The sequence below is a fragment of the Callospermophilus lateralis genome, chromosome 12 (genome assembly GCF_048772815.1).
Source record: "Callospermophilus lateralis isolate mCalLat2 chromosome 12, mCalLat2.hap1, whole genome shotgun sequence".
In the NCBI taxonomy this organism is placed as follows: Eukaryota; Metazoa; Chordata; class Mammalia; order Rodentia; family Sciuridae; genus Callospermophilus; species Callospermophilus lateralis.
In genome coordinates, this window is record NC_135316.1 from 58,690,657 (window position 1) to 58,712,643 (window position 21,987).

A 21,987-nucleotide genomic window follows, 5' to 3' on the forward strand; every position below is an offset into this window, starting at 1 on the left:
AATATTCAATAGTCACATTTGGTAAGTGGCTACTGTACTAAGTAACATAGAGACACCATATTGTTATCACTGCAGAAAGTTACCTAAAGGTTCTTTAAAGGTTAAATTAAATTGTCAATCTGACTGGATTCAGAGATGCCAAGCATTAAGAGGCTTCTGGGTGTGTCAATGAGGATGTGTCTAAGAATTATTGGCATGTGGGCTAGTGAACTGGAGTGGAGACCCTCCCAAAGTGTTGGCAGCATCATCCAATTGTTTGGAGACTGGGCTGTAATAAAAGTTGGAAGAACAAAGAGGTAGCAGCAGATGAAAGCTCAATTCTTTTTGAATGGGTCTTTTAATGCTTTTGTGATTGCCTGAGGACGTCAGAGTCTTACTCATTTACTCTTCTAACATGGACTTTGCCAGTGATTTTCCAGGGAGTTCCAAAAGCTTTCAGTCTTGGACTGGGGTAGCAGCTTTGATCACTCTTGTTCTGAGGTTTCAGCATGTTGCACTGCCCAGATACTGGTTCCTCCAGCTGCGGACAGCCATCATGGACTATCCAGCTTCTGTTTATGTAAGTCAATCTAATAAATTCCCTTTCTATAATTAAACCTCCTGTTGATTCTTGTCCTCTAGAGAACCCTAACATATGCTCCCCAAAAATGAATATTCTGAACCCTATGTTGAGACTGACTTTGCATGCTAATACGATATGTTTTTAACAAAAAGTTGATCACAGTGATTCAAAATGCAATTTATATTTATTTTAAACAGGTTCACATGGAGATACACACACATTTGTACATACGATTTTTTTTTTTTTAAATAGGCATAGAACTTTACAACTGCAGGACCTCTCAGATTGAGTGTAAATTGAAGTGAACAGCTCTTATTCATTATCTATGAAAAATATATATTTGTCTGTTAAAAGTGGTTACTAAATTTCCAAATGCTCTACTTTCATATTATTAACCTTGCATTTTAAACAAAGCTTTTAAAATCCAAGTAAAGTAAACTTACAAACCAAATATTTGTAACATATAGTATAAGTTCAGTATAAGTATATATTTATTATAAGTCAAAACAAAGCTCTAGTATGAATAACCATATCATTGGAGAAAAATGAGTCCTCTACAGATTCCCAAAGACAGGAGAACAGGGTTGGAAGAACTGTGGATATACTGGAAATTAATAGATTGTTCTTTAAAAACATCAAAGCAGTATTTATTTGAAGATATTATTATCTATTTTATCCAGAATATTTTTCATTAATATTTCATTTATATAAATCACTTTTAAAAGGACATAAAACAGCCTAAAATTAGAGGACATTTTCAAAAAATATTCCTTTAATAAGCAATATTAGGGGTGATAAAAACAATGGAGCCAGAATGATAATTAATACACAAATAATATAAGCATATGCTAAGATAAATGGTCGTGTCAGAATTAAGGGATGAAGAATATTAACTTTTAACATCAAAATTTTTGACTGCTTCTTGGAAAGCAATCTTGAAAAAAAAATGTTTTTAAGAGACAAAAAGAAGAAGAACAACAACAAAGAAAGGAGGTACAAGTAGGTACATCTGAGGAACACTCTGAAAAAAAAAAATCCTGCTAATATTTTAACCTGCTAAAAGAACATTTCCATGATGCACCATATTACAGATTCCCTTATCCCCATTATTAGCAGCAACACTGATGGCTGTCAAGGACGTATCTACAGCAATGTCTGTCACCCACCTCACCACTCTTTTCTTGTCCCTTCATACCAGGTTTAAAGCCCATGCACCCCATTAGCCTGATCCTACCAAGACAACACTCCCTGAAGAAGGCAACCTCCCCTAGATCACACTTTTCTTTGCTCATGACTCTTGTTATATAAATGTTTAATCATCCTTAGGAGTTTTTTATACAATTGTCTTTAGAGCCATGTTAAAGTGTTGGACACTGGGCAAGGTCCTATAGGATCACTGGAGTATATATTCCTTGCTTGGGTGTGGCTATGGGGCTCTCCAGACTTCATCTGAGGGAACACTGACATGACCCATGGTACCTTACTGAGCCTATTACCCATGATGTTCCCCTCACAAACAGGGTGTAGGTGCTGTGCTCTGTCCTAGGATGCCAAGGGGATTTTCTCCAGGCTCCCTAAGAGTCAGAAAGGAAGATTTGAGCCCTTAGTGCTGCCTCCCAAGTATCAAGACCAAGTTTCAGTGTCTTGGAAGCTATTAACTTGCTATGTGGCAACAGAGAAAATAACTTGAAAGTATCTGGTCATCTGGTCACCCATGTACCCGTGGGTTCCTGAGCTGTGCTTTGTAGTCACCCTTGTTCCTTTAGGGGGATCCAAGCTTACCATGTGGTTACCCTTGTGCTCTCCATGTCCTGAGCTTATCATGTGATCACACATGCATCTTTGTGGGGGGAGGTGCGGAACTTACCATGGACCTTTCCATGGATCACCCTTTTACACTTATAGACTTTAACACTCAAGGACCATATTTCATGTCTCTGATCCCATATCCTGAACATAAGCAATTCCACATTTTAGTGAGTTGTCAGTATCTCTCTGGCTGAATTACCCATTCATTTCACAGTTGTAGTCATAAGTCCTTGAGTCCCAAAATATCTGTGCACCACTTCTCTACCAACGGGTCTCATTGGGACTATCAGAGTATCAGAGCTGAACTATCATCATTGTTATTTTCTTCTTGCACACCAACAGTTTCTATCCATGAACTCAACATAGTGATGGACCCTATGGTATCTACAGACATACCCTTTGTGAATTTGGAAGGAAGAATCATACTGGCTAGCAGGGAAAAGGCCTACAAAAGAAACCAGCATTGAGGATGCTTCAGGACAAGCCATTTTCATAGACAGCAGAGATCTTCTGAGTCCCCAGTGTCTCATAAAGCAGGAGTCCTTAGTCAGACCTGTCTTCAGAAAGAAAAATGTTAACCCACTTTGTGTCTTATTTTTAAAACATGCTCAGAATCCAGTGGGCAACTTGTCCCTGGGAGACACATGTACACAGCCTCCCCTCAAGAGTACAGAGCTATTATAATGGCAGGACATGGGGGACTCAAAGGTCAGGCAGAGTGGAGGCCCTCCAGAGAAGGCTAAAATGGGGCATCCTAAAGGCTCACAAAGTCCTCTCATGAAATCCAAGCAGTGGAGAAGGAAAAACATCAGTCTTCCTCAGGGACAATGAAGCAGAGAGCAGGCCCTGTCTCACCATGCAAGGAATGTAGCTGTCATGGCAAGAAACCATTTCCAGTCCCAGACAGTTAAGACCCAGAGGGAGGTGGGGAGAAAAGCAAAACATTGGTAAGTGACCTCTTGCCCAGAACCAATTTGCATTCACATATTGCCTTATGACCTCCTCCATAGGGAATTTCATCATCATCATGCCATTTCTCAGAAAAAGGCCTTATTCCTATGTGTGGGATTAGAACCTAAACATAAGATTTGAGGGATGTAATTTAACCCCAATACTCACTATTCCTATTTTTTCTATTTTTTTTAATCCAAGGAGTTGAATTCTGTCATGTCATATTTCTACATCAATCCATACAATCTCATGATGTCTTGGTTCTGTTCATCAAGTGCATTCTCTGGGGTTTTTCACACCTATATTCATGGTGCAGTTTGGCCTGTCAATTCTGGTTGCTTTCATTGTTTTATTTATGTACCATCTTTTCCAGTATAACAACTGGGTAACACCAGCCTCATAAAATAAATTGTGATTTGTTCCCTGTTCTTCTACTTCCTGAAAATGACTCTATAGAATTGGTATTAATACTCCTTTAAATGTGTGATAGAACTCTTCAGTGATATCATCTATAACTGAAGACCCTTTTGGAAATTTTCATGTTAGGAACTAATTTGCTTAAGTGATCACTGGACCATCTGATGTCCATGTTCTTGTGACTGTTCATGCTTCTGCACAAATTGGCCTATTTCACCAGATTGTAAAGTTTGTGTATTTAAACTTGTTCAGTTGTGCCGCAGTCTGGCTGGGCACAAATCATGAGCCACTCAAGCAGGAACAAACTTTATTTCTGAACTCCACCAGCACACTTCACACACGCTCCCCAGGAACTCTTCTGGATGCCATGCGGCTCCTCCAGGAATCACCAACCGGAAATCCCTCCTCCCCTCCTCTGGCACTTCCCCAACCAATGCGAACTCTCCAGGAATCCCCGGGAGAACTCCAAAGTAGTGCGAGAACTCCAAAGTAGTGGGCTGAGGCGGACAGTAAAGGTCTAATATACAATTGAATCAATTTAGCATCATCTTAATGGCTTGCCTCTCAACCAATACTATTGGCAAAATGCCAGGGGCCATTCTGACTTGGCTGTGGCTCTCAGCACAGTTGTATGATCCATTTTCTGTTATTCTCTTGAGATAACTGAGGCTTCATACTTTACAACAGCAACAGGTTTATTTGGCTCTCACTGTGCAACTGAGGCCTGCTCCTATTCAAAATGTGTGAAGGTGAATGTCCTGAGGTGCTGGACCAGTGCCAATGACCTCCTGTGAGTTCAGAACTTGCATGGATCCGAACATTCTTACCCACCTAACTGCACATGTGATCAGGAGGCAAAAGGAGGCCATAGGAAGTTGTGGATAAAAGGAGGCCTCAAGAACAGCAGGTATTTGAAGCCCAAAATGGAAAACTCAGCCATAGGGATGGAATCCATAAGTTAGGCGCTACTTGATGGAAGGGACTCAGCATGAAGGGGGTAAGTATTCATATATTTAAATAATTAAGTGAAACAGCCCTTCCTTCTTCTTACCAGTGAGTAATCACACTGCTTACAGGGGGATCATCAACATCTGCTTCTAGGAGCCTCAGCCCAGCCCAGCAGGAAACCTATGCTTCTCAGATACGATTTCTCCAACAGTTGTGATCAGCCCTATCCACAAACCTCAGGGAGGGGCCTAAGACAGGGAGAGGAATTCCTTTTAGAAAAGACTATCAGCTAAAAGTAAACCATGTATACACTGGCTCAAGAGACTCGTTCCCAACTGGTTTAACTGTTCACTCTAGATAAAAATAAGTGAGTCCCCAATAACACTAGCTAAAGGAAAGTGAGTTACCATGCACATTGGCTAAGATGAATGACACCCCATCTACACTGGCTCAAGGTAAGCAAGTCTCTTATTAAACAGGAGATGGAGGCACAGTGGTCCGGGCCTCGGAGAGAGGAGCTGATGGGCTCCATGCCACTCCCTGAGGCCCTGAGCCCTCCTCCCAATTTCTTAACCACACTTTTTTTAATATCTTTGGATATAATTTTTATATCAATTTTATTATAAGGGTTGTTGAGAAATAAATGTACCAAAAAACATCTTTACCATGCCAGAAAGATGGGAGAAAGAACAGAGAAGAGGAGGGCAGGAAAAACAGTCTCTGATATCTCTTGAAGGTGGGAGCAGAGGAGAATCCTGATGTTCAAAAGGATCCACTGGCACCTGAACAGTCCTGAGCAACAGAAACCCGACCAAAACACTACCAACTTTTAAGACTTATGTCAAAGCAACAGTGATCAAGACAATGTGATATCGGTCAAAGTATATATAATTAGTGGGATTGAATACAGAGCCCAGAAGGAGATGTACATAATTATAGTCAAGCCATCTTTGACAAAATGTCAAAGGCAATACAATAGAGCAGAATACAATATTTTCAACAAATGATGATGAAAAAACTGGACATGAACAAACAAAAACCAAAATGAATCTAAATGAAACCTTATATCATTCATAAAATTAAACTCAATGTGGATCATAGAATATATAAACACCCTCAAAAACAAACAAGAAACAAACAACACAATAATTAGTGTGTTGTTTTAAACAGACATTTCACCAAAAGGAAATAAAATCACAGAAAGGAGTTCAACCCAATTACACATTAGGAAAATAAAAATTAAAACCATAGTGAAATACTACTATATGCCTATTAAAATAGTTGAAATTAAAGATATTGAGCATACCAAGTACAGGTTAGGATGTGGAGCAATGAACTGTTGGTTTAAATGTAAAGTGGCACCTCTTTGGAAAATATTTTAGTAGTTTCTTAAAAATTTAAATATATACCTACTAGATTAAATTCCTAGATATTAATTCATGAGAAACTAACTAGAAACAATCCAAATGTGCATTAATAGATGGATAGCTGACAAGTTGTAGTGTAACCAACCAAAGTACTACTCAGGGGGTGTGATATATACAATAGTATGGATAAATTTCAAAAGTAATTATGTTGAATGAAACAAGTCAGAAAACTACAAAGAATATTACTCTATTTATATAAAACTCTAAAAAATGCAAACTAATCTCTAGTGGCAAAAAACATATCAATAATCACTGAGGACTGGAACAAAGCTTATGGTGTTAGGCGTGAGATAGGGGTACTATAAAAGTGTTTGGGGGAAACTTGAAGGTTAGATATATTTCAAAACTTGTTAAATTTACATTTTAAATGTGTGCAATTTACTGTATGTTAATTATACCTCAATAAAGCCATTTTTAAAATGTCACAGAATTGAGTTAGCGTAAAAATAAATACAACTCCAGGAAACCTGCCTTCTTTTCTATCAAATAGTATGGCCTCCCCTGTCGTTTCTTATTATAGCATTTCATTACAGTTCTCGGAAAACAATGTCTACTGAAGCATTCATCCAGAGCTATATGAATACAATAAGTATTTCTCTCCTCACTAATACAAACACTTATTGTACTTTCTTGCTTTTTAAAATTCATACAATATTTGCTCATATAAAAATCATTCATTTTAGATTTACTCTATGAGGGGTGCTGTATTAAAGATTTCAATGTTTTTATTGGTCATGTTCAAATTAAGGATGCCAGAAAATGCCATCACATCACTGTACTAAAACTACAACATTAGAATAGTTACATGGAATTGTTACATGGAATTTTTACACAATTGTTGACTCCATGAAATGTCGACCCCTATCAACTGTTAAGATTTACCGCAATAGCTATTGCTTAGTAAATGCTCAATAAAATCTGTTTAATCATTAATAACTATGTTAATGACATACATAGTTCATCAATTAATAAAAACAGAACAACATGAGATAATTGAAATCAATCTATTGTTTAAATCTTCATAAAAACCCTATGACAGATATTATTAGCCCTGCTTTACAGATGAGAAAATTAAGACACTAAGATCGCACAACTAATGAGTGTCAAAGTCCAGCATCATTCTAGAACACTTGATGTTTAATTAAATGTTTAATTAAACTAAAAATTATTTGTTTCGATTATGCTGGATAATATGCTCTCTGAAAAGCCTGATTTTAAAACTCACTGATTCAATAATTTTCTTTACCTTGGCATGGTTTCCTATAATTATTTCTAACATCAACATTGATCATCTATATCACTCTACCTTGTTTGTTAGTTATTGCCCTAAAAACCAACACTTACCTCCAACCCATTTAAATGTATTTCTTTTAATGGCTTGCAGCATTAATTGGAATCATTCTCTCGATCTTCGTCTTCCTCATCCTAGTTTATACTCACTCCTCTTATCCTCCCTCTCATATTGTCTGCTACTACCTCAAATGCCCCCCATCCACCATTGTTTTCCTTTTTACCTTGGTCTGTATCGTTCCATTCTATCTTTTCTTTCTTTTTATCAATCTTTTGCCTTATCTATCTTCATCTCCCTTTCAGCACTCATATAATGTTATAGCAATTTTACTCTTATAACTAATTATTCAACCTGTTCCAGAACCTACCACAAGTTGATATCTAGGTTAAAAAACAGTAGTGGGAAAAAAACAACTTTTTTTTTTTTTTTACTTTTCATGGAATGAATAGTATGTGACTTGGCTCTGAAGTGATTGCAGTAAATAAGGTTCAGTGACATCTCTCAAAGTGAACTTGATACTGGAATCGACAGAGGTCACACACTGAGTTAAACTCTCAATACTTGGATATTTGCCTAATCTAGGGCTCAAAAGAGAAAGAAGCTCAAGAAATAGTCCCTTGCATAAAAAAACAATAACTAACCTAATAGATGGGTAGACATACAAGCAATATGAAAAAGCAAGAGAATAAATCATCTCAAACAGCCCATAACCTCGTTGAACTCACTCCACTGACATCACAGTGAAGGAAATGATAGAAAAAGAATTAAGAAACTTCATAGTTAAAATGTTCAATGAGCTAAAAGAAGAGGTAAGTAGTGAAATACATACAAAGAACTCAAAAAACATAATACCACATGAATAGAGGGAAAATGCAGGAACTGAAAGATCATTTCAATAAAGAGATTCTGAAAAAGAGTCAAGTTTGGAAATAAAAGATTCAATAAAATCAAATCAAAAGTTCAATAGACTAGATAACTTTGAAGATAGATTCTCAAGCCTCAAAGAAAATATATAATCTTGAAAATAAAATTTACTATAAGGAAAAGATGTTAAGAGACCATGATCAGAATATTTGAGAAATCTGAGGATAACATCAAGAAATCAAACTTAAGAATTATTGGAGTAGATCAAAACTTTAAAATACTAGCTAAAGGGATACACAATCTTTTAAATGAAATAATATTAGAAAAATTTCTAAGCCTGAGCAATTATTTAGAAATTCAAATACAAAGTGCATATAAGAATCCAAATATACAAATCACAGTAGATCTACTGTAACACACAGTATTACAAAAATGTCTGAACACAGAATAAGGATAGAATTCTGAAAGCTGTGAGAGAAAAATGGCTGGTCACATTCAGATGTAAACCAATTTAGATTTCAATTGATTTTTTTAACTCAGACTTTAAAAGCCAGGGGAGCCCAGAATAATATATATGAAGCTCTTAAAGAAAATAGGTGAAAACAAGATTATAATACCAAGCAAAATTAAGTTTCAGAGTTAAAAATTAAAGTAAAAACTTCAATGATAAGCAAACTAAAAAAAAAAACATGCAATACAAAACATACCCAATGCAATATTATATTAATAAGAAATGAAGCCAGGCACAGTGGCACACACCTTTAATCCCAGCAGCTTGGAAGGCTGAGGCAGGAATATTACAAGTTCAAAGCCAGTCTCAGCAACTTAGCAAGGAACTAAGAAACTCAGTGAGACCTTGTCTCTAATTTAAAAAATATATTTAAAAGGACTGGGGATGTGGCTCAGTGGTTGAGCATGCCTGGGTTCAATTCCAAGTTCCAAAATAAGAAAAAGAAATGAAAAATTCAAATGAAAACCAGCATAGAGATACATTATTCTAGAAGAACAGAAAATTAAAGGAGAACCAAATCCGAATTAAGCATCAGAAATGAATCAAAAAGGCAGGAAATAAAATTATATAAGTGGTCTAAATTCTTCAATCAAAAGACATAGACTAGTAGACTGGATTAAAAAACAAGACCTACCAATATGTTGTTGGCAAAAGACTCACTTTATAGGCAAAGATATCCACAGACTGAAGGTGAAAGGATGAAGAAAGGTATGTCATGCAAATTGTACCTATAAATAAGCATGGATAGCTATTCTCAAATGAGACAAAGTGGACTTCAAGCCGAAATTAATCAGAAGAGACAAGAAGGTCACTTCATACTGATTGAGGAAATCATCCAACAAGAAGATATAATAATTAAAAATATTTATGCCCCCCAAAATGATGCATCTACATTCATAAAACAAATTATTCTCAATACTAGGAATGGAATAGACTACAACATAATAATGCTGGGTGTCTTCAACAATTTCTGTCACCACTAGATAGATCATCCAGGTATAAACTAAGATTCCACATATCTAAAAAATACTATTGACCAAATGGACCCAACAGAAATTTATTATTTTATACATTGATAACTGAATTCACCTTCTCAGCACCACTTGGAACATTTTCTAAAACAGATCATATTTGAAGTTACAAAGCAAATCCTAGCAAATACAAAAATTAGAGATAATTCTGTGCATCCTATCAGATGATAAAGGATCGAAATTAGAAACCAATGACAAGATAAAAAATAGAAACCACTCTAACACCTGGAGATTAAATAATATACTTCTGAATGATGAATGGATAGCAGAAGAAATCAGGGGAGAAATAAAAATATTCTTACAATCAATGAGAATAGTGATACAACATATCAAAATCTCTGGAACAGTATGAAGGCAGTTCTAAGAGGAAAAGTTATAGCACTGAGTTTGTACATTAAAAAGTTCAGAATATAATGAATAAATAATATAATATTACACTTGAGACAGTAGGAAAAAAAGAAAAATCCAAAGTCAGTAGAACATAGGAAATAATTAAATCAAAGATGAAATCAATGAAATTGAGGGATAAAACCACAAACGATCAAAGAAACAAAGAGTTGATTTTTTTTTGAAAAAAGAAACAAGATTGATAAACCCTTAGTCAAATTAACCAAGACAAAGGAGATAAGACTCCAATAAAATTAGAGGTGACAATGAAAATATCAACCACAGACACCAACCACAGAAATCCAGAGGATCATCAGAAACTATTTTGAAAATTTATATTCCAATAAGCTAGAAAATCTCAAAGATAATGTCAAATTCCTAGGGACATATCACCTACCCAAATGGAACCATGAGAATATAGAAAACCTAAACAGATTAAAGCAAGTAATGAAATTAAAGCAACTATCAAAAACCTTCCAAGAACAACAGCAGCAAAAGCTAAGGACTGGATGGATTCTCAGTGACATAACCATGTTCTACCAGATATTTAAAGAATAACAAATACCTCCTTCTCAAATTATTCCAAATAACAGAAAAGGAGGCATCACTGCCAAATTCTTTCAATTAAAATGCCAGTATCAACCTGATACCAAAACCAGACAAAGACATATCAAGGAAAGAAAACTTCAGGCCGATATTCTTGATAAATAGATGTGAAAATTCTTAATAAAACATTAGCAAACTATATAGAGAAATAAATAGAAAAGATAGTCTACCATGATCAAGTGGGTTTTATCCAGGAATGGAAGGTTGGTTCAACACATGCAAATCAGTAAATGTAATTCACCATATGAATAGACTTAAGGACAAGAATCACATGATTATCTCAATAGATACAGAAAAAGTATTTGACAAAGTGCAACAACCATTCATGTTTAAAACACTAAAGAAATTAGGGATACAAAGAACTAACTTCAACATTGTAAAGGCTATATATGACAAGCCCAGAGCCAACATCAGACTGAATGGAGAAACTGAAAGTATTTCCTCTAAAAACAGGAACAAGATAAAAATGCCCCCTCTCACCATTCCTATTCAACATAGTTCTCAAAACTCTAGCCAGAGAAATCAGGCAAGAGAGTAAATTAAAGAGATATAGAGGAAAAGAAGAGCTCATATTATTTCAGCTTGCCAATGATATGATCCCATATATAGAAAACCCAAAAAAAAAAATAGCAGACTTATAGAGCTCATAAATAGATTCAGCAAAGTAGCAAAATACAAGATCAAAACTCATAAATCAATCGTGGTTCCTATACTCCAATAACAAACCTGATGAAAAAGAAATTTGGAAAACTATTCCATTCACAATAACCTTAAAAAATACTTGGGAATAAATCTTATAAAGGAGGGCAAGGACCTTTATAATGAAAAGTAGAGACCACAGAAGAAAGAAATTCAAGAAGACCTTAGAAAATGGAAAGACTCCCCATGTTCTTGGAGAGGCAGAATTAATATTGTCAAAATGGCCATATTATCAAAATTGGTATACAGATTCAACGCAATTCCCATAAAAATACCAATGACATTCTTCACAGCCCTCAAAATAGAAATTCTAAAATTCATTTGGAACAATAAGAGACCCAGAATAGCCAAAGCAATTCTGAGCAAGAGTGGTGCTGGCAGCATCAGAGTATCAGACCTTAGAATATACTACAGAATTATAGTCACAAAAACAGCATGGTACTGTCACCAAAACAGACATGAAGACCAATGGAATAGAATAGAATACAGAAATAAACCCGCATAAATATTATTATCTGAAATTATACAAAGATGCCAAAAACATTCATTGGAAAAAAAGATAGACTCTTCAACAAAGGGTACTTGGAAAATTGGAAATCCATATGTAAAAGAATAAAACTTGACCTTTGTTTCTAACCCTGGGCAAACGTCAAGTCAAAGGGGATCAAAGTCCTAGGAATTAGACCAGAAACCCTGCAACTGCTAGAAGAAAATTTAGACCCAACACTTCAACGTGTCAGCTCAGGAACTGACTTCCATGACAAGACTCCTAAAGTACAAGAAGCAAAATAAAAAATCAGTAAGTGGAATGGCATCAAACGAAAAAGATTTTTCATAGCAAAGGAAATGATTAAGAACATGAAGAGAGAGCCTACAGAATGGGAGGAAATTTTTGCCAGCTGCTCCTCAGGGTATTAATATCTAGAATATAATCAAAAAACATAAGACCAAAAAAAAAAACAATCAATGGACAAAAGAACTCAATAGACATTTCTCAAAAGACGAAATACAAATGGACAAAAAATATATGAAAAAATGTTCAACATCTCAAGCAATCAGGGAAATGCAAATCAAAACTCCATGATCTTACATTTCACTCCAGTCAGAATGGCAATTATCAAAAACACAAACAATAATAAGTATTGGTGAGGAAGTACACTCATCCCTTGTTACCGTTCTGGAAAGCAGTATGTAGATTCCTCAAAAAAACTAGAAATGTAATCGTCATATGTCTCAGCTATCCCATTTCTCTGTATATATCCAAAAGATTTAAAATTGGCATACTACAATGAGTCAGTCACATCAATGTTTACAACAGCACAATTTATAGAAGCCAAGATATCTGGAATACCTAGATATCCTTCAACAGTCAAATGGATAAAGAAAATATGGAATAAATATACAATGAAATATTACTCAGCAATAAAGAAGAATGAAATCATGGCATTTGCTATCAAATGGATGGAACTGGAGATGATAATGTTAAGTGAAATAAGCCAGTCCCCAAAAGTGAAAGGTCATATGTTTTGTCTGTTTTGGAAGCCAATTCAAAATAAGGTGAGGGGTGGGGATAAATGGAAAATGGAGGGGATTCTATCAAAATAGAACAAAAAATCAATGGAGTAGATGAAAGGGACTGAGAGGAAGAAAGAAGGGATGGGATAAGGGAAGAACAGCATAATTAGTCTGACCTAACTTTCCTATACACATAAATGAATATGTCACAGTGAATCTCACTACCTATTAAAATACTTGGGAATAAATTTTATGAAGGAGGGCAAGGACCTTTATAATAAAATGTATAGAATACAGAAGAAAGAAATTCAAGAAAACCTTAGAAAATGAAAAGAATTCCCATGTTCTTGGATTGGCAGAATTAATATTGTCAAAATGGCCATATTACCAAAATTATGACACTAAATTATTAAAAAAAATAATTAACTATTAAAAAAGCAACCAATAAGCAGAAAGATCAAAGAGAAGGGAACAGGGTGAGGGAGAAGGAGAGGGATAGAAAAAATATTGAGGATTGATTTGGAGCAAATTGTTGAGATTTTTAGATGAATATTCGTCACTAAGCCAATAATGGAAACTGTGTAGGAGGATTTCTTTTAACTTGCTTCTCTGTCAATTAAGAAAGAGAGGAAAAATGTAGCAAGCAAAATACTAAAAGATGACTTGGGTAAATGCACTCCAGAAAGAGTCTATAAATAATGACAATACAGGTTACTGGCAAGCAATGTTTAGTCACTTATGACACTGTTTATTAACATGTGATTTTTACAGAGTGATTATTTACTAGTCAGAGGTACATATGTTTTGATTTCTACTCTTAGTAAGTGTCCCATGAGAGAAACTGTATTATTCCTAGCAATCCTGAAAAAAAGGGAAACTTTAGTTTCAAAAGAGCAAGGTTTTGTGTTCACTGCTATACTCTTGTCAGAGTCATATAATTCCTTCCTCTTCAATGCCACATGTTTAAATAACAGACTCAATTCATTCTCTCTAGAAAATAAAAACTCCAAAATCTTCATTCAGCCATAACCACTTCCAGCTATTGGTGAAATTATTCTACTTATTTCTCTATTTATGCATGCAGATAAATGACCATATAAATGAGTGGATAAATAACAAAAATATCTTAATTGGAATTATGTCAGGTAAGATATTTAATAAATATCATCAAATTTACTTTCTCTTTAATTTGAACCACAAAGAAACTGAAGCAATTATAATTGCTCAACTTCAATTAAATATTTTTATACAATATTAGATCCTGAAGGATATATTTAAAAACCATAAAGAAGTGTTAGAACTCTACCCTTATTATATGATTCCTGCTAGTGTGCACAGGGGTCATCCCTCTTTTATCTTGAAATATCCCCAAATGGCCTTGACTGTCTCAGTCAAGGGGGTATTGGAAGCAGGCTTTCATAACCTTATGTCTACAGACTTCCCAAAAATCTGTGAGTGGGAAATCATGCATTTATGTCTGTGAATACACAAATTTACATTTTCCCTAGCCATTCAGTGCAATTTAGATTTTCCCTTAATTATAAACTTAGACATAAATCACAATAGTGTTACCATAAGGCGAGACTGTCACTAATAGAAATAACTCACATTTCCATAATATTCTTCTTTCATTTCTTAAAAACAATGCTTCATACTCATTAGTGCTTCATTAACAAAGAAGCACTTAGATTTCTTCAGTAAAAGTTATTTTATACAATTTTGTAACTATATTCAATATAATTATTTTCCCTTGTAAATTTACACGTTTTATTTGATGCATTTTAAAACATCCTAAGAAGGTATATACACAGGCTTCAGCAGCCTGCAAAGGGGTTAAGGTATGAAAAAGGTTAAGAATCTCTGCTTAGAATGCTTTTATCAGTACCAGCCACCAATTCTCTTTACCTGGATTATAGGAAACAGGTTAGATCCCCTCTTGTTTCTGGTAGAAATTGATTAAGAGAAAAGGCACAACAGTCACAATCCCCTAACAGACAAATTCAGAGCTCATCATTTCCAAGGATACAGCTTCTTTATTCTCAATAAAATAAAATCACATTCCACAGACGCCAGATCCCCGTATCACTGGCTTACAGATGGGTTTCCTGCCAGTCAACAAACGCAGCTGCCAGGACTTCTGCTCTGACATTCTGATAAGGTTGTAGTTATGCCTTAGAAAGTAACAACATTCTTAAGGGAAATGATTGTTTCACCATGGCCTTCTGACACTGCCCATATGCAATGAAGTAGTTAAGTCAATCAGATCAGAATCACAGGGTCATTCTACTTTACTTCAGTCAATAATAAGACCACTTACCACCTGCTGTTTTTTATATCTTATGACAGTGGTTCCACCTTGCAATGTTTCTACTTCCATAAGTGATGTATAAAATAGACCTACAATCCTAAAGTAGGTTTGTATGCATTACACATAATCTGTATGTGTGTATTGTTTTTGATGTTTAGAATTTGTATAATTTTAAATATACACATACCCTTTTGTAAAAGATGGAAATGGCAGTGTTGGTTGTATACTAATAGCTAAATATTTATATTTTTAGTATATGTATCAGTCGGTTATTTTCTTTTTCTTTTTTTTTGGGGGGGGGGTGGGGTACCAGGGATTGAACTCAAGGTCACTCAACCATTGAGCCACATCCCCAGCCCTATTTTGTATTTTATTTATAAGCGGGGTCTCCCTGAGTTGCTTAGCGCCTCACTTTGCTGAGGCTGGCTTTGAACTCAAGATCCTCCTTCCTCAGCCCCTGGAGCTGCTGGAATTGGGATCACAGGTGTGTGCCACCACACCCAGCTGTTTTTAGTGGCAAAACTCAATATGTATTCCAATGCAGTGCAAAAACATGACCATAATAAATAGCAAAATTACCACCTACCTTTATTATACTGTGAGAACATGAAACAATAGAAAATATAATCTTCAACATTAAACTGTTTTATTGTTCTTTAAAAGAGTTCAAGCTTTGGTTCTAAATCAGGCTTCACACTTTTATCAGTCTGATATCTCTCTCACCATGTCAAACTGGTTTTGGTTAGCAATATTTCATTAAATCCAAAGAAAAAATCATTTAAAAAAACAATTTCATATATACATGTGTGCATATAACTAGAATTAAGGACTGGTAGATTGCCTAAAGATTTTTATAGACATGAAAATGTGCTTTAACTCAGTGGATGTTTTACTCAAGAAAAGAGGGGAAAAGGTATATATATATATATTCATGTGCCCTAGTTTCAATTTTTTTTTGTTCCTTGCATTACTGGTATTTACTGCTAGTTTGTTTTTGTTTTTTGGTTTTTTGTTTGTTTGTTTGTTTAAACAAACATACACATGCTACTGCTGGCCAGATTCTCATACTTAGGAGCCAAAGGACAGAAGGCAGGAAAACTCCAGAAATGGGATTCAGACTGTCCTCCACATCCTACTCTGCAAAGTACAGACTGTTCATACAATATTAGTTTATTTACTTGTACTCTGGAAGGTACTGCCTTATGCAAAGCTTGCCATGAATATTAATTGAAATAATAAATAAGTAAAATATCTTGCAGAGTAGCTGTCCAGTAAATATTAACTATATTACCACTATATTTAACTATTAAATATTAACTATATTACCACTTGACCCTTTAAATGATATCTTGAGGCATTTTACAGCAGGCATTTTACACTTTAGTCAACCTCCTTAAATAAAAGATCACAAAATAAAACACTCCCAGGTCCTAGAAAAGTGTAAAACAGGACAACAGAACGGTGAAATGAAGAACATGATCCCAGCTACATTCCAACAAATCCTTATCATTAAATAACTCAGTATAGGCTAAAAAGGCAACATTCAGTCTGCTTGGCAAACCAGCTATGGTTGATGAGAGGAGCTCAGGGGAAATGAATTTGTCAGTCATGAAATTTCCCCCTTTGATATGAAAGATCTTCAAAAAAAAAAAAAAATCCCATGACCCAATGTTAGTCTATTGGTATTGTCATTTTTATCTGCATTTTTAATTATTAAACTAACTCAAGTCCAGATGCTAATGAATTTGTTCGGGGTCCACACACATATAGTGCATCAACCCTAGAACAAAGTTCTGCTTCTGTGAACAATATAACCTTTTTTTCTTTTGTGATAGAGTTCTGCATGAGAGAAAAACAAAACAGTAAAAAAAATGAGATACAGGCAGTACAAAGTTTCTACCTTCCTCTAGGTACTTGTCCCCTACCTAGACGCATGAATCTCTCTCATTATCACTGCAGGATAGCAAAACAAAGAGAAAAATTCTCTAGTGGATATTTTCTTTATATTCTTTAACTAAAATAGGAAGTTGTTTTTTTATATTTCTGCCTTAAAAATGTGTATATAACAGTTTTGTTTCTCTTATTCATTATTATCTGCTTTCTTGTGAAGTGGGAGAAGTAAAAATCATGTGTTCAGCCATTTATGACTATTAATGCCACCTAACAAGGGAGTTTAGGTATGTGAAAAGGTTAAATGAACTTGATTCACATACATCTACTCTCTGTGATTGCCATTTGGGGAACATTGAGTTCCTGTAGGAAGGTAAATTTTAAGCAACATTTCTCAAATAGGCCTGGGCCATTTCCTGTGCTGAGTGATTTTACTTAAGATATCTGCCTGGATTTGTGGAAGATGGGAACCAAAGACTGGTGAATATGGACTTCATTAAGGCATGATCATCCTGGACTTAGTAAAGTTTCAGGTTTCTGATCAGCTGAGAGTACTCAGAATTGACAAGGTATGGGGTAAAGGACTCCATGAGGATGGAAATGACAGAGACAGCTTTATATATATTATAGTATTATATATATTCTCTTTAAGATACTAGGCACTTAGTGAGGCTAAGAATATTCCAGAATAGCCAGAAAAGAGAAAAAAGAATATGGGAGATAAAGCCATACCTCTATAGTGAACAGCTTGCCAAATTAGAGGCAGGCATAAAACCTGATAGTGAGTTGGAGATATGAAGCAGATTATCTTAAGTGTTGTGTGTGTGAGGACCACCAACTAACAAACCAACTTGGTACCCCCACAAGTAAGAATTCACTGTAAAGCAGGCACTACCAAAGGAAATCTGGTCCCAGAAGTTAATAGAGTTTCTAGCATCAAGTCTTCAGGCACTGGCTATTCTCAAAGTCAGGTGTTGGGCTAGTTTAATAGTTCTGGGGATTCCACCAGTTTTGGAGGTATAACCCAGCAGGCAGATGCAAGAATAAAGGCTGTGATCTGGCACTCTAGGTATGAGGCATCAAGTGGCAAGCAGATTGTCTGGCAGGATCCAACTTGGAAGGTTAAACTTAATCACGTATCAATACAGAAACCCAGTCACATAAACTGTACAAATGTATCCAGAGACTTTGGTCCAATGAACACAGATCTTTCCAAGATTCATGCAGGCATATTGGTTCCAGGTTTGCAGCTGCTAAATCATTCCCAGTCCCTTTACTATTTACACAGATCTAAGCTTTTTACAAAAAGACTTCTACATATCATCAAAGATGGCAGGGATGGCTCATTGTCCACCAAAGATTCCAATTCCCCCATTCATAATATGTGCCGTACTATGAATAGCTGCTGCCAACAGCAGACGCCAAACCAAGGATCATATTCCTTAGTCATCCTGCTTCAAGTTGTGTCATGTGCATGGCTTTCACTCAGAAGAAGGATGAATGTCATTTCCAGCCAGGTTCTCTAAGAACTGTGCCTTCTCCATCCTCTCATTCTCCATTTGTCAGTTGGATGAAGAGGACTATACAAACCGAGGGGAAAGCTGAGCCACACAATACAGGAAACCTAGCCACCTTATTAATCAGGAGGAAGCTGGCCAATGTCCAGGAACACTAGTATTGAATCATTATGTGAATGAAACATAAACTTCTATCGTGTAAAGCCAGTGAGAGGTGTGCCATCAGAGTCACACATGCAATTAAAATCAGAAAATAAGAAAATTGGGGCAAATGGGAAAATGTGTGAAACAAAACTGAATGTTAGTTTACAAAAATATATGTCTAAGGTTTGTAGTGTTTCCCTCAGATGCAAACAAAACAGATGCTAGAACAAGGTTTACCTGGTTTTAAGTTTCTCACACGGGTCCTCATAAAGAGAAGCCTATGATGTAATGAACCACTAGAGGATGGGTTACAATGTGTGTTTTGGTGTCATGGACTCTGCCTCTGCAAATTACTGACTGAGTAAACTCATTCAGGTTATTTAACCTTTCAAAGCTTCCATTTCCTGAACTGTAAAATGAGGATAAGAAAAATATTTCATAGTATTGTTGTGAGAATGTAATGAGGTGATCCACATAGAGTGGTAAAAAAGTGCAGTCCACACAGTGCTAAATGAGTGTGCTAAATGAAACTGAGCCATCATCAATATTACTATTAAAAAAAACCCTAAATCTGGCTATCAGAAATGATAATGTGTTCTGAATCATAGTATGTTTCTGAAATATCAGAATAAAGAGATCCAGATCCTAACTGACATTGCCTGACACCTGGGAGAGATTAGGAGGTAGGGTGCCAATCAGATGTCACAGCTCAGAGCTGTTCTGTGCCCTGTCAGAAGTTGAGTCTATGCCTCGCCCCCTGTGTATGTGTGGCAGGGTTCCAAGCTCCACCTGGTAGTGCAGATAAGGCTTCTAATGCTTGGTTCCTGCATTACTCAGGATTAACCCAGAGCATGTAAGTTATCAACACTGGACTTGAAAATGAGTGAAATTAGGGAAAACTATGCCTGATACCAATAAATCTTCTGGGACAAGAATTTGAAGTCCTTCAACAATGCAGTTAATCTGCCCACAGAATTACAAAATTATATAAAATTGTGTTATTTCCTAGTCTTTTCATCAGTGCTATGAGCTTTATTTATTATTCTTTTCAAAGAAAATTAGATAGTGTTCTGATGACCTCAAAAAATCCTAACCAGGTACCACAAAGAAAGGAGACATCTAGCCTAGGATACAGTCTCTTCCCACAGACATGTCCCCCGCCCCTCTTAGCCTGGAAGAATTAGACAATGAACCTCACAGCCCCGCCACACACACACACACACACACACACACACACACACACACACAGTCCAACTCTTTCGTCATTCCTCAAAATGTGACTCTGTTCAGCATTTAACTGTCTTCCCTAGAAGAATAAATTGTGCTGCCCTGAAATAAACACTAATCATTTAGTCCACAGAGAAAAGGCAACAAACAACCAAATATCCACCCATCACAAGGAGCTTAAATGAAGCATGGATTTAAGCTGCTCTTATGAGTATAACCCATGATCTTTATTAGAGTTTACTTTGCATAATTACCTCAGGGAACTATGAGAAGCTCAGAGCTGTTTCTGAGTCTTGATTCGTTTTGTGCTGCTGTACCCAAGGAAGTAAATATAAATTGGAGAGTTTTGCCAAGCTGCCTGGATTCTTGAATTATCCCCCACAAAGAGAGATTCGTAGCATCCTGGAATCCTTTGAGTATGTGAGAATATACTAGGAGCCCAAGGAGAAATTAACAGCCTATTTCTCTGCCTTGGAGAAAAATAGAAAGTTGCTGAGGGGGTAGTTAAGATTATGACAGTGAGCATTTATACAGATTTGCTTCCCCAAAGCTAATCTAGAGAATTCAGAACAGTGTCTTTAAAATAAATATTATTTGGAAGAACCACAGGCTGAACAGGGAAAAAAAGGAAGCTGTCTTAAAGGTGGGACTCTGCTACAAATTGTCCTCAGGGTTAGCCACCAAGAATGAGACAGTGCTTTAAGGGCTGAGAAATATATGGGAAATAAAGGAAGGACCTGAAAAAGTGAGAGTTTGAGAAGATAGCAAAGCCAAGAAATCAGAAGCTACTCCCAAATAAAGAGAAAGCCCAAAGAAATGCCCACTTAGCTCTCCCAGGACACAAAGACACATGAGACAAAGCTTTTCCAGTTTTAACTTCTAATAAGAATGCATTTCCAAAACCTAATAGGTTTGGAAACACTAGGAAAAACAAGAGGTTATATCTTAACTCTATGACTTTCAAACTCTTTTACCATGCCACCCTGTTTCTCATATCCGGTATGATTTTTTTTTCATATAATTTTTTCTTAGATCTCTTTATTCAGATTTTCTGAAATTCTCAGCCTAACAATCACGGGTCAAACTGTACCCATGTAGCTTATAGTGAGTGGGACCCAGGATCAAACATATCCCATAGCCATCAAAGAACATTTGTAATTATCTTGAATATATAAAACAGGGGGAAAAAAGTCAGTAAGAAAGTTTCAAGATCTGGATTCCTACATGAATCCCTAGGAATTCCTAAAGTCTAGCCTAATACTATAACTGAGTCACAGATGGTTTGGGGCCATTATTGTGTGTCTGTCTGTTCAAAACCATTTCCTTTACCAAAGCAGGGTTTAACATCTTGGCATTGTTAGAGGATAAGGCAATCTTCAGAAATTCCCTGGGAAGAACAAAACAATTCATTGACATGCAATAACAAATTTGGAGAATTCATATAGCAAATCAACCAATTGCTATGAAACAAAAAGGATGGAGGGGAATGCTGATACATGTGAGCATGAGGGAAAGATAATGATACAGGTAAATATAAGCAATGTGTGAATGAATTGAATAAATGAATGAATGAATGAGATAGGTTTAAATATAAAGAGTTCAAAGAGATACATAAGCCTCCAGTACTAAAACTTCACAGAACAGACACTGAGTGATGCTTAAAACCAAAGGTAAGAGGATAATAGATGATCAGAAAAGGGAGACTAGAAAGTAAATACTGTGCTTGACTAATTCTACTTCCAAAACTTTAATCAATGCAGTAACCACTAGATCTGAAACCATGTGAAATTATTAATATATAATACATACAAAAAACACCTAAATACACACACACATATTATATATACATAAATTGTCTGACTTGCTAAACACTATCCCTCTTC

At 35.8% G+C, this 21,987-nt stretch overlaps 1 pseudogene; it reads left to right on the forward strand.

Annotated features, from left to right (window-relative positions):
* Window positions 1–394: 394 nt before the first annotated feature.
* The window catches only part of LOC143411400 (ER membrane protein complex subunit 4 pseudogene), a 100,684-nt pseudogene continuing 79,091 nt past the window's right edge, over window positions 395–21,987 (forward strand).